General features: G+C 42.2%; 1 protein-coding gene across 3 annotated transcripts in view; it reads left to right on the top strand.

The window, feature by feature from the left end:
- The window catches only part of NEMP2 (nuclear envelope integral membrane protein 2), a 212,248-nt gene that overhangs the window by 39,839 nt on the left and 158,706 nt on the right, over positions 1-13,703 (top strand). For all 3 annotated transcript variants that reach the window (XM_088793799.1, XM_074339370.2, XM_074339364.2), the window contains exon 3: positions 2,035-2,125. The gene's annotated coding sequence lies outside the window, so the exon portion shown is untranslated. The remainder of the gene's footprint in view (positions 1-2,034; positions 2,126-13,703) is intronic.

The following is a 13,703-nucleotide window of genomic DNA, read 5'->3' as shown; positions in this document are numbered from 1 at the left end:
AGAAACATTTTTGGTTGTCACAAGGGAGGGACAGAGGAGGGTGGAGGGATACAGAGAGAAAGGAAGTGCTACTGACATCTGGTGGGTAGAGAACAGGGATGCTGGTAAATCTTTTACAATGCATAGGACAGCCCCACAATAAGAGTTATCTGGCCCCAAATACCAATAGTTCAGAGATTGAGAAACACTGGCCTGGAGATATAAATGCGGCAGGTGTGTGTGTATGTGTGCAGTATTGGTACACAAGTAGGATAGATCCATACTTGAACTCTAAAAGGCCTTTGAATCCTACATAAACGGGTAGCCTTACCCGGCAGTTCCAGGAAAGAAATTCAACATTCAAACGAAATGTGAGGAAAGCTCAGAATGGATTTTTTTATTCTTTGCTCCACCCCACTCCTCAAGTAAAAGTTCTAAAGGAAGCATTGTGTTAAACAATCAGAGGGATTGTTTGTTTTATTCTAAAGTTTTAGAATTGTGGTTGTGCCTTAGCCTAGGATTCTCAACTACTGTGTGGGGCACCTCCATGAGTTTTCCCTTCCATCCTGAAAGTTTTAGCTGTATATTTTTACAATGACTCTGTGTGCGCATTCTTTATTTCATCCCTTTTGGTTAGAGGTGTTTTTTTCTTCTTACCCTCCAATCCCTTGTTCATGACAACAGGAAATTTTCGGGTGGGTAACGTTTTTCCACAGAGCTGTTTTGTGAATAGCAAAGGAGTCTTAATTTAGCATCACGAGATTTAGGGGACTTCAGCATAATTTTATTTTCACATACCACCAATCACATATGGCAAGTACCTTTTCTCTTTTGAAAACCATATGGCACACTTGCTTCTGTCTCCCCACCCAGTCCCCTATCTCTCTGGCCACAACTTGAAATGACTATGACTGTTCTTTACCACAGTCTTCTTGGGGCAGGTAACTGCCTCCCTTTATGAACTGCAGCCACCCACGGTAAACCCACTTGAGTGTTTTGGCTCAACTAAAACTTCAACCAGCATCTGAGGCTTTCAAAGTATAATTGATAGATACTAGAAATGCCAGTCATGTTGGCAGATACCACATAAGAAATTTTAACCCGATCGTAAGGTACCATTTAGCAAAACTACCTACCAATATCCTTCAAACAAACAAACAAACAAAAAGGCAAGAGAAAAAAATAGCAACAGCTCATATAATTAATCTGTAGAAAATAACACAATATACATTTTTAACAGTAATAATCATAGAAAGCTAGAGCTGGATGGGACATTGTGTACTGCTGAGATGGGCTACGTGGCCAACTGGTGCTGGCTTCTTTCTTTTTTTTCTCTCTTGCTTAATTTTGGTGATGAATAATGAAGGTTCAGGGAGGGGAAGTGACTCGGCCAAACTGATACTGGGGGGGCTGAACAAAGTCAAAACTGGAAACACAATGTACATCTCCTGTATATATAAAAGGTTAAAAACAGAAAAGACTATGATATTTGTATGCATACTTTTTCATTTTTTTGCAGTGCTTTCTTTTCCTTCCCCTTATTGTCTAACCCAACTTTCCCAACTTGTTACACAGACTTTTTTAGAAATTAGAAAACATATTTTAAATGCAAATAATGCCTTTTTTAAAAAAGTTGTAAACACCCACATTTTTATGCTAGTAACTTGATACCAGCTATATATATTCATGGGTAGATGGGTATATTTGGATCCATAAATGTCATTTGTATATTCATGTAATTCGTATTCCAGATTTCCAGATCAAGTTGATTTCCCTCACCTCCCAGAAGGACAGCACCCCTGACATTTTGATAGCATAGCGATAACAATACAGTCCAATCATGGGGGTTTGCGTTACATACAAGTTTATGGCAAAGGTGAAAATACATGGCTTGATAGTTTTCTTCCAGTGATATTCACTATCTTTTGTTAGAAAAGATGAAAAGCAATCAATGCTTGTCTATGGAAAGGAAGGAGAGTTGGACCTAAATAAAAATAAGTAGCATCTCAGACTTGATGAACTTTTCTAGAGAATTCTTTTTTCTTTGCTTTGCAGAGATTTCCAGCATGGGGCATGGGTCCTGCTGCTGATAGATGTGGCCATGTAAACCTTGTTCTGTGTTTTCTACAAGTACCACCTGAAATGTGTAAGTAAAGCACAGAATCTAATTTATCTTAATGTTTGTCTTCAACTCCATGATAAGCATTATTTCTTGGCAAGTATACTTGGCAAGTTTTCTGTTGAAACTGCATATATGGTATGATACCATCATTCCTATTTTAACAGTAAAGAAACAAGGTTTAACGGATGTTAAATTCCTTCCCCAATCACATAACTAAGTGGTTGTTCATGGTGGAGCTGAAATTCAAACCCAACACTGTGTGATTCCAAAGTTCACCTTTCTGTCCACCCCTCTGGAGAGGTCTAAGCATCACAGTGCACAGGATGCAGGGTTGGATAGAACCCCCCACCCCCAGACACAGCAGTGGACCCTGAAACCCCTCTCCACTCTCAGTTTTCTTTTCTGATCCCAGGCAGGATTAGTCATTCCCTTCTCTGTATTTCCATTTCTCATCTTATATGCATGTGTCCACATGTAGACTAATTATTAGTTTACAGGCCTTTTCATGGTGCCTCCACTAAACTGACAGATTTTCATGGGCACACATTGTGGCATTTGTGTATTCTCAGTGTGTAGTACTATACCTGCAGATAGTAGGCACTCAGTAAGTGTTCATTGAATCGTCCCAAATCCCCTAACAGCAGTGATATGTCATAGTCCAGTTGCCCACGACCCATTCCAGGTCTATCTTTGAACTATCTTTAGCCTCCAGGCCCCCAAGCTAATGAGGTGTCTGTGAGCAGCTGCTGTCACATGTGTATGAAGACATGTGAAGCGCTGTGTGTCAGAACTGTCACACACTGACTAATACAAAGACCTTTTGAGGTTTTGCTTTATGGTAACCTCAGGAACCCTCCTTAGTAAATGATAATAAACAGCTCTTTCACTCTGCCTGTGTTTGAGTCATTAAAAGGTTCTGAAAGACAGCGTGTATGCAAGTATGTAAGGCAGCGCACACGCACCACACACATACACACACACACACACACACACACACACACACACCCCATGTGAGCTAGTGTTATGCCTACTGTATCAGGAACCTCCTGAACTGTAGTCTCCCCACATGGAGGCTGAATCACAATAGTAAGTATAATAGAGGCTTTCACAACATCTAGAAACACAGTCCTAGCTATCAGCAATAATATTAGATTCAGTTAGGCAGCCCTGATTTGAGATTCATACAGTCTTTATTGGCATTAGATTCTTTGTTGTACACATTGTGTCACCACCGAGGACAGGCCATTAAGGGACTGATAGGTCATCTTAGGGACGGACAGGCCATTAAGGGACTGTCTGATAGGTCATCACAGCCTGGCCCCTGTAAGTATGATGGCCCTGGCAAAGACAACACACAGTTTCTTCCCCTGCATGGTAATGCAAAGGGAACAAATAGTGCCTGAAGCCTACTCATTTCCATTTTGTATCGAAATGTTCTTACTATAATCTCGCTGAGTCCATAAGAGCAGGTAGCAGAGCTGCGACTGTCAGTTTGACACGCTGGGCAGAAAGGTGAAAAGCCAGCCTCACTTGTGCTGCGCTCTGTGCTGGGACAGCTGTTGTTCAGTGTGGGGCAAGTGCCAAGAACTACGAAAAGCCTGATGTTGTACGTGACTTGCAAGCTGACAAATGAACCTGCCGTTGTTTCGTGTATTTTGGGAGAAGAAATAAGAAAATTAGAAGAAATCAATGATACAAGACCGTGTATTACTCATAGCAATAGTAGGTGACCCAAGCAGGCTGGTCTGGGGTTGCCTTTAGGCAAAAAATAAAAGCATCGTGCCTGGGAATGGACAGAGTAGAGTCATAAATTTTCTAATTAGGACTCTAACTTCCTACCCCTTGCATCCTAATAATTACCCAGGAAGCAGCTGAGAGATAATGATCCCCTTTTGGGGATCAAATTGCATTCACTGACCAAACTGTCTTACTCAGGTGCATGGACCAGGAGGAGGGGAGAGAGAGAGAGAGAGTCGGAGACATTACTGAGTCAGTTATCAAGCAGGAGATTCCAATGCTAAACAAATGAGACGCTGCCTGTGGATGGCACGGAGCGTGGAAGGGCCACCAAACACTTTGACAGTCAGCCTATTGTTGAGTGGCTTGTGATAAAAGGCACACCGTTGTGAGACTGCAAATGGTCCAGACAGCCAAAAACTTGAGATGGATTAGTTTCAAGGGCCCCAATGTTGCAGCCAGAGTTGGCTGATCAGACAGGAACAGAAACACCATAACCTGAAAAACTGTAATGGCTGTTAGGCCCCATGGAGAGCCCTGAGAGGGAATTAAAGGTCAAATGTAGTCAATATGCCTGGAGTGGGTACTGTCAGTGCCCCATGTGATGCGTCCTTCCTCATTGTAAGACAAGGGGTCACATTTGGCAGGAGTTCCAAGTCCGGCAGGCAGCAGGAGCTGGTGTATCAGAAACATAGAGGCCTTTTCTTTGTGCCCAGTCTGTGATGGTGGATGTGTTCCCCTGTCCAGTATGGTGACAGATTCAGGCAGGATGGTAGAAATCCGGGCAGTACAGGCTTACTCAGTAGCTTGAGACCAGTTAGTCTCATCAGAGAATGGACTGTTCGCATGGGCTTTTCCAGGCAGTTCTATCAGCAACCACAACGTATGCCCACAATTTGCAGCCCCAAAGAGGGGTGTCTTCGATCTCCCAGTCTTGAGTGTCTAAGTGGCAGGCCAAATAACTAGGCCATTGGCAACAGTCCACAAGTCAGTACAAATTATAACAAGTTTCCTCAAGGACAGAGCTATGAGAATAGCTTTGAGTTCTGCCCACTGAGTGCACCACCTTCATTCGTTTTTGGTTTTGCTTTACTGGCACTAAAGTTGAACAGCCATGGCAGCCCAGTGAATAAGCCGGCTTCAGCTTAACAGAATCATCAGGCCCAGGCATTTAGGGACACTGATGGGAATTGAGGGCTCTGTAGGGCCAGGGCTGTGGCTTCAATTGGCATAGTGGGGGACAGAGTTTCTTCCAAAGGAATAGATATCATTTTTACCTGTACAGCCTAGAGACTGCTGGCCAAGCTCATCGTGTTCCGTAATATATAGTTTTCATTTTCCTGTGAAGCTTTTTGGGACCGTCCCTTTTGTTAGTCACTGAATCTGAGTTGACGTACTCCGGAACAGAAACATCCCAGCAGAGTCACAAGGCTTCCATTCAGTTTTGGTAAGAGCACAGTAGCAAGCTAATAGCTACTTTTCCAAAGGAGTGTTCCTGGTAGCTGCGTCAGGGACGTGATGAGTCCAAAACTCCAAGGGGCGTCTCTCTGGGTGGAGGCTGCCTCCAGTCAATAACATCGTCAGTCATGGAGACTTGTAGCTCAGAGCAGTCGTTAGAGTTATGGGTCCCCAAATCAGAGAGTATATTACAACTTTCCAGATAGCTTGCATTGCAGCCCGTTGGTTTGGGCCCACTCAAGGGATTCTGATTTGCATGTTAGCTCGTATAAAGAACCAGATAGGATCCTAAGTGAGGCTCATTCTGTCTCCAATACTCAGTGCCCTCTATGCTGTTCCTGTTTGATAGCAGGGGGTCAAAGAAACAGCAGCTTTTCCTTGACGGCCAGAGAAATCGGGTGTTGTGAATCTACCTACATAGTCACTTGGTCATGAGGCCCCTGAATTTTGTCAGGATTATTAGCCACCTCTGATAATAGAGGTATGGTAATACTGCAGCCAGAATAGTTTAACTGAGGCTTCCAACTTGTCAGTTGACAGGACATTATCTACCGTGTTTTCCTAAAAATAAGACCTAGCCGGACCATCAGCTCTAATGCATCTTTTGGAGCAAAAATTAATATAAGACCAGGTGTTATATTATATATATTATATTATATTATATTATATTATACCTGGTCTTATAGTATATAAGGCCCAGTCTTATATTAAAATCAGACCGGGTCTTATATTAATTTTTGCTCCAAAAGATGCATTAAAGCTGATGGTCTGGCTAGGTCTTAGTTTGGGGGAAACACAGTATATAATAAAAGCTTTGGACATCAGAGGGTAGAGGCACTCACTAAATGCTAACACATAAAGTTAGCTGTTGCTCGCATGAACAGCAACTATACGACACATGTGACTGCAGCTGAATCCATCTTACAGACTGAGGGTGTGCCACACCACACGGCTGGTACTTGAACATCAAGATGAGTCTCATTGGTATGGCAAGGCCTCCAGTATGTTTAGTGCTCCAACAAGCGTACCTAGATTCCCTAGGCATCATTGAAAATGTTTATGTCCTATTAGCATTCTCTACATGGAGCTCTTCTCAGTTGCATGGAACCCTCTCTGGCACTTATGGGACATCAAGATGTAGAATCATTAGCAACAGTACATTAAATTGGCTCAAAGGTCCTGTCATGCAGAGTGTCATGTGGGGTCTCTGGTCCTGCTCCCCACATAGGAACGCAGGACATGGTGAGGCCAAAACGGAACACCCACAGAGCCATAGGTAGGGGAGTCATACCACTATATTCTCACTGGCGGCTGGGTTAGAGACACAGGAAGCAGGAGCCACACGATCCGCAACCTGCCGTCTGCTTCTCTGCCAACCACCCAACCCCTTGCTAACTGCAATCCGCGCTTGCCAGCCACCATCTTCTTGGTAGGCCCCAATTGCTGCTAGCGTAGTGATGCAAATATATTAGTGGCCAGTGGCTCACTGGTTACAGCTGACGGCCAACTAGCCACAGCTGATGGCCATCCAATCACAGTTGATGGCCATTTACTACCCGAGTGAGCACCTTTCCACGTGAGGGCGAGAGCCTGGAAACTGCACTCCTGGCTCTGTCCCCACAGGGTCCAATCCCAGAAGTCAGGCCGGCTTCCTTTTCCCACTGTGAGCCCTGCCCAAACCCCATTAGCTGAGTCTGTATGCCTTTTCCTTCCTCACATCCAGGTAGCGTAGTGACTTGGGCTCCTGTATCCAACAGAACCAGAAAAGTTTTGATCACTCCAAATGGGTGATTCTTACTGAGATGGATGTGTATGGATCCTCCTTGGGGATAAGGAAATCTCAGCCTCCACCTCTAATTGTTTCTCCTCAATGCGGCTGATGTTGGAGGGGGTAGAGAGCGATCATTTTCTCATTCATCAACATTTTAAACCCAATCCAAAGTAGTAAGAGCCTGGATCCTAGTCAATGCCTCATATGTGATTTCCCACAGGAGTTTTTTATAATCTCAGAAAAATCTCCCTAAGAAGGCCCATGTTCCCTATATAGCAGCCAGGATGCAGTACAAAAAAAAAAAAAAGAAGAAAAAAAAATTCTGAGACCATTTACTGTCATCTCCAAATGCATCTAATGTTAGCATTGCAGATTGCAGGAGGGTTTGAGCTGTAAGAAAGGCCAACTGTTGCCATTCTTCCTTAATAAGCACTGCACACCCCACCCCCTCATCTCCCAAGTGACCAGCTGAAAGCTCTAATGACTAGGCTGGTTATTGCCCATAGGGGTAGCAAATTTCCTTTCTTTCAAGCTCATTGTAGACTGTCTCTGTAACTTGCCTGAATGAGGATGGAACCTTCTGCCCACGCAGGGTGAATCTTAGTACCTGTTGTTCCAGTGGTCAGATTTGAGGTTGACCCCTCAGTTGGTGAGTAAATTCCCCACCCAGAGAGTTAGCCAAAAACAGTGCACTGGTCAGGGAGTTCTCTCTGAAGCTACTTCCTGATACTCAGCCTGCAACCACCTTCCTAATCCTTCTCATGAGCAGGCAATATAGTAAAAAAGCAAATACACACACAAAAAAACCATTTATTTCCTAGTTGGTGATAAAATTTAGTCAATTCACTGCTGATTCCCATGGACTTCCCTCAAATCCTGTTAATTGGTCTGTGAGGCACTGATCCTTCTCTTCCAGAAAGCCATATCTTTGTCAGCATTTCACCCTAAACTGTCAAGAGCTGTGAAGGGTCTAGCATTTACCCTACTTACTAAGCAGTAAGTTAGCAGCCATAGTTTCATGGATGCTAGTAGAAAACCTAAGATTCCTACGGTGTTTCCCCGAAAATAAGACCTAGCCAGACAGTCAGCTCTAATGAGTCTTTTGGAGCAAAAATTAATATAAGACCTGGTCTTATATAAGACCCAGTATTATATTATATTTATCTTATATAATATGTTTATATTATATTATATTATACCTGGTCTTATAGTAAAATAAGACCCGGTCTTACATAATTTTTGCTCCAAAAGATGCATTAGAGCTGACTGTCCGACTAGGTCTTATTTTCGGGGAATCACTGTAGGTTAGGATTGAAGAAGTTTATCACTCACAGCACTAGCAACAGCCAGAGCATTGGCATTTTTACATCGTTTCTGAAGTCCCACTTCCCACAGGGTGATGAGAATAGGATCAGGTGACAGTCACCCATGCAGGGGAAGAACTCTGAGCTCAGAAAGCCAGAATCTTTTTATAATGGTGAATAAATATGCCTGCTCTTTGCTCCAGAGAGAGAGAGAGAGACAGACACTACCTGTCACTTTCAAGTCTCTTCACTATACAAACATCCTTTTAAAGGAACAAAGGGCTGTGTAGAAATACAAGAGATCCGTGGAGAATTGTTTCTGTAAGCGTAGAGAAATATCCAGCAAGAAGCATTATGGGACTGGTACTCAGACACCCCGTGACTATGAGGGATTGAGTCTGCAGCTCATGTCATTCTGCTGATAATATACATACAGGTGTTGGGAGCTTATGATTACATAAATAAAATTTCAACCTTCCATAAGAGGTTAAAATAAAAATCCCCAGAGAGGAGGAAGAACCTGAGAATTTCAGTCATAGAAAAGACAATAGAAGTCAAGACATAGTAAAACTAACAAACAAAAAGCTAGATTAAATTCAAGAGCTGTTGAAAACTTTTGAAGCAGGATGGTGGGTATCTAGGAGTTCCTTTTACCATTGACTATTTTTATGTGTTTAACATAATTTTAAAATTTTTAATTAAATAATTTGAATACAGATTTCTCCATTGAAGAGAAAGTGCTTAGGATAAAAAACCTCTATTATTTAAAGTTGGTATAGAACGTTTCTCCCTCAGAACAGTTCTATAGTAGAAGGAAAAAAAAAAAGTAAGCATTTTATCTATAGATAAAATTGAAATTGAAATTTTAGTTTTAGAAATACTTGATATATTTTAAATATGGGCACAAAGCCCTGGGATGAGAGAAAGCTGAACAATTAATTTTCACTGGATGACTAAGTGCTGTGTGCAACGTACTAGAAGCGCTAACACATAACTTACACGTCACTCCAGTTCCAATGTGCATTGAGCAGAGCGAGGAGAATGAGGCCTTGCACATGTTTACAACAGAGGCTGCTTCTATGGAACAACAAATGAAACCAAAACAGAACTGACTTTAAGGGGAATGTAGCCATTCCTTCTTTTATTGAGTATCACCCACATGTCCAACATTGTGCTAGGTGAGTGTATCTAAAAAGAGAACAGGCTTAAAAATTTTTTTGGAAATAAAGAGGGGAAATAAACTCACGATCTTCAGTATTTTTAAAAAGGTTATATTGTTTAAGGTTATATTCTCCTTGTAGTATGTCTAGTTTTTGTATTATTTAGGATTAGTACATATTTTTTGGAAAGGAAATAGAGAGTGAAAGCTGAAAGGTGACAGGTACAGGTGGTACAGTTCTGAGCTGATGAAGGTAAAATGAAGAAAGACTTCATCAAGCTTGGGAAATGATTAGAAAAGTATCCAATGACTCTCTGCCTAGGCAACAAGCAGACAGTGAGTCTAGGGCAAATAAAACTAAACTATGATTATAACATGATCATCCCTAAATTACCTATTTGAAACCCTGGGAGTGGAATTCATCATTGACTTGTTCCTCTGGCTTATGTTTTGTAGCTGCCCCAAACCCAGCAGCCTTCACAGTGTCACTGGCTCTGGAAGGTCCTAAGGGAGAGGGCAGAAAGTGCCAGGCCTGCTGTTTAGCTTGAGCCCCACATCTCAACAAAGGCAGAGAAAGGTCAATAGGCTCTAATTAGGAATAAACAGAAAGACTTAAGATTCCTTGGGAAGATAATACCAGAGAGAAGATATTACCGAAATGAGGAAGATCATTGAAGGAGCTAGGTCTGTGGTGAGGCCCAAAATGGCCGTATGACGTTGAACCAGTCGTACCCTGCAGGGTACCTGGCCAAGGACGTCATGGGACAAGGGGGCAGGGAGGGCAGCCACAGTGGGTCTGGAATCTAGCTGTGCCCTGTGCTGTGAGCCACGCACCTGGCACAAGGCTGCATCTGCCCGAAAGAGGGAGCACCCATTCCTAAATTCATCACTCAGAGGGGTGCTTTTCTCTCATCTGCTTAAAACCCTGCCTGTGCAAGCTGCAGCCCTAGAGAGAATATCCTCAAATCCTAGAATGCTAAAACTCAAGAGCACCCATTGAAATTCTATGAAAGTAGTTTAAAGATAAATAAAAGATGGCATTACTTTATACAGTGGGTAGTAAACATATGGAACTCATTATCCTCAAGATGTTGCATAGTCCACAAATATAAATAGGATAAAGAAAGATTTAGATAAATTCATGCTTGTTAGATTCGTATGAGCTGCTAGAGCATTGTTAGAAACACACAGGGAACGTCTCCAAATGCTTTCAGGGAAAATATCATATTTGTCTTCAGAACGTCCTACAGTGCCTGTGCTGTCAACTGAATAGGCAAATCTCTGGCTATCTAGGTTTCTCAAGGAAATCAACCTCCACAGTACTCAAGTTTTCTAAATAACAGGGCTAAGCTACTGTATCATCAGTATTTTCCTTAGATTAACAAGCTGTATAAAAATCTTTCTCAATGGTGGTATGAACTTTTACATAATCTTAAACTAAGTTTGCCAAACTTAACCTGTTTTGAGAACTTGGAGTTGTCGTGACGAGCACACAGCATTGTACTGGCTATAACAGAGTGATACCTTACGACCGCAGGTGTCAGCTGAGATGTATGGCACCATTTGACTATAACCTTGTCCCAGGGAGGTGTGGTGGTTTGTTCTTTTCAATTCTTTCAGTATTTGTGCTTACTCCAAATAAAACTTTTGATCTTCTCCCCTGTTCTTCAGGCTTCTGTTTTCACTGTTGTGAGTGCGCTTGCCGAAAAAATCCCTTTCACTCCTAATATGCTGCTCTCACCTCTGACTTTAGAGGAAAGCACCCTACTCTCTTCTGTGTCTTGTCATCTCAGCTGTGAAACAGACCTTCCCTTGATTCACTTGCAGCCTCCTGAGACCAGGCTGCACTTTTTAACAAGCTTAACAGAAAGTTGAGGTAAAACGGAAAAGAATATTGTAGTAATGCTGCTGGATTTGGCGACAAGATGAGTTTATCCCTGAACACAGGGAGGCTTGGACTCATTCTGAGTCCTCCACAAGAATATGCCTGTTTAGTTCCCATCTCTGTCCAGCTCAGTGCATCCACAAAAGGAGACCAGAAGTATCCAGGCCCATGGCGAGGCTCCAGAGATGGGAAGGAGACGTTTCCTCCCTCCAGTTCAAAACCCACTTCTCCAATCATCACTTATTGGTACCAGCATCTTATTACTTTTCCTGAGATGACAGACCAGCAGAATCATGAATTGGTCCCATGGTTCCCAGTAGTATAATGCATCAAAACGTAACAGTCCAACATCAACACATTCTAGATTATTCTGCCGTACAGAGCCCACCAACATTGACAGTCTGTGCCTAGTTGAGTCCTACCAGGTCTAGTCCTGCTCATGAGGTCTTTCTGCTGGCGTGAGATGCAAATCTTGCCTGCTCATTTTTCATACAACCTCCCTATTTTGCTTCTGATCAGGAATGCACACAAGTATCCAAATGAAGGAGACTTTTCAGGCACAATGAAATCTAAACTCACGTCTAGAAGAAAATAAATATTTAAGGGAAATACAACATGCAGAGATGCAGTTCTGCAGATTACACAATGGGCATTTGTTGTTGAGTTATGAGAGGTCATCACAACTGATAATCACCAAGTCAGAACGAGGCTTTTGTTTATGTTTAAACACCTAAATGACTCATTCCGATGATTTTCCCCAAAGAAAAGAACAGTATGCCCAGAAAGTGAATTCTAGCCACCCTCTGTTGGGAGGAAAAAACTACCTATAGCTTTTAAATCACTGGGCTTTTCTCCCTCCTTTTGCCCATCAAGTTTTCAAAAATCTTTAAGGCTGCATTTCAGCCCAAAGTCCCCCTTAGGAGAGCATGCTATTTAGTAGATTCCAAAACACACTTATTTTATTTATTTTTTAGATTTCAACATCTCTGAAATCAGGACACATCTTATAATCTATGGCTTTTCGCAATCACCCTCAACCAAGCAGCATTCATGACATAGTTGCGTACATCTCTAAGAAATTAGTTCACTAAAAAAACGAGCTTGCTAAGAATATATTGGTTCTCGTCAGGGCCTGACGAGGCAACTGCACAACTCCAGACAATAAATCATTAGAGGATATTTGCGGTAGGAGCATAAACCTGTTGTTATCTGAAAACCTTACACGAACACCTTCCGTTAGGATCCATAAAACTCCATAATTGAAACGTGCGTAACAGGTATCAGTAGTTTGGCAGAAAGCCTCAGAGACAATAATGGAATACTCTGACCCACACTTTTGGTGGCACAGTGTCTGATACTCTGAGAAAACCACAGGTGCCAGTGACTTTGAATCCAAAAGTGATTCAGAAGAACCAGGCTCTAAATGTGTAGAAGTTTTAGAGAATATGCTAACCAACTTGTTTTAATTAATTGACCCTCTTTTGTACACAAAAGAGTGGTAAAAGATTTTTAAAAAATCTATGTCCAAATAACTCATTCTCTGTTAAAAGAAAGTCTTAAGTCACAACTTAATTGATAGTGGGCTTCTATTTTCCCTTATATAAAATAATGGTGTATGTGAGTGGAGCAGTGGTGTTTGCCCAATCTGTCCCCATACTTCCTGGTGCTATTCTAAGTAGGTTGTGCCCTGTGACCAGTTCTGGCCTGCGTGATGTGGGTGGAAAGTGACTTGTATCATTTCTAGATCAAATCATGGAAAAACTAGGTCTTGACCTCCGGTACTTTTCTCTCACCATAGTAAACCCTGAAGCCTCTTACAGAGATGATGGAGCCTTCACCAGCATATGGCTCTTGGGTAACTAAGAGCAGAAGCTCCAAGCGACCTTCACTATAGCACGAAATAAACTTTTGCTGTGTAAGCTATGGGTATTTGGAGTTGTTTGTACTACGACACAAGGCTAGCATGCCTTACTACAATACTGCAATCTATCCAACAATTAATGCCGTCTTACATTTGATGAAATACAGTATAGCACACTCAATGGCACACTAGTAAATGCTTAACAACCAGCTTTCATGGGGGTGGGAGGAGTCCCTGAGTTGTAGCATTTGTCTGTTTTTATGATGTAAATACTCCCACCATGGGCAATTTCATGTCACCAATGTGACGTCCACCAGCTTGCTAAATTCCTGAAAAGTTAACTGATGGCTCTTGTGAACAAATACCAGCGGGCTCAAGCATACCATTAGACGTATGCCACAAACATTTCCCCAGTTATCATTTTTTC

This window comes from Rhinolophus sinicus, chromosome 17 (assembly GCF_057876585.1).
Source record: "Rhinolophus sinicus isolate RSI-liver-muscle chromosome 17, RSI-T2T, whole genome shotgun sequence".
Lineage (NCBI taxonomy): Eukaryota > Metazoa > Chordata > Mammalia > Chiroptera > Rhinolophidae > Rhinolophus > Rhinolophus sinicus.
This window is presented reverse-complemented; position numbering and strand designations above follow the sequence as displayed.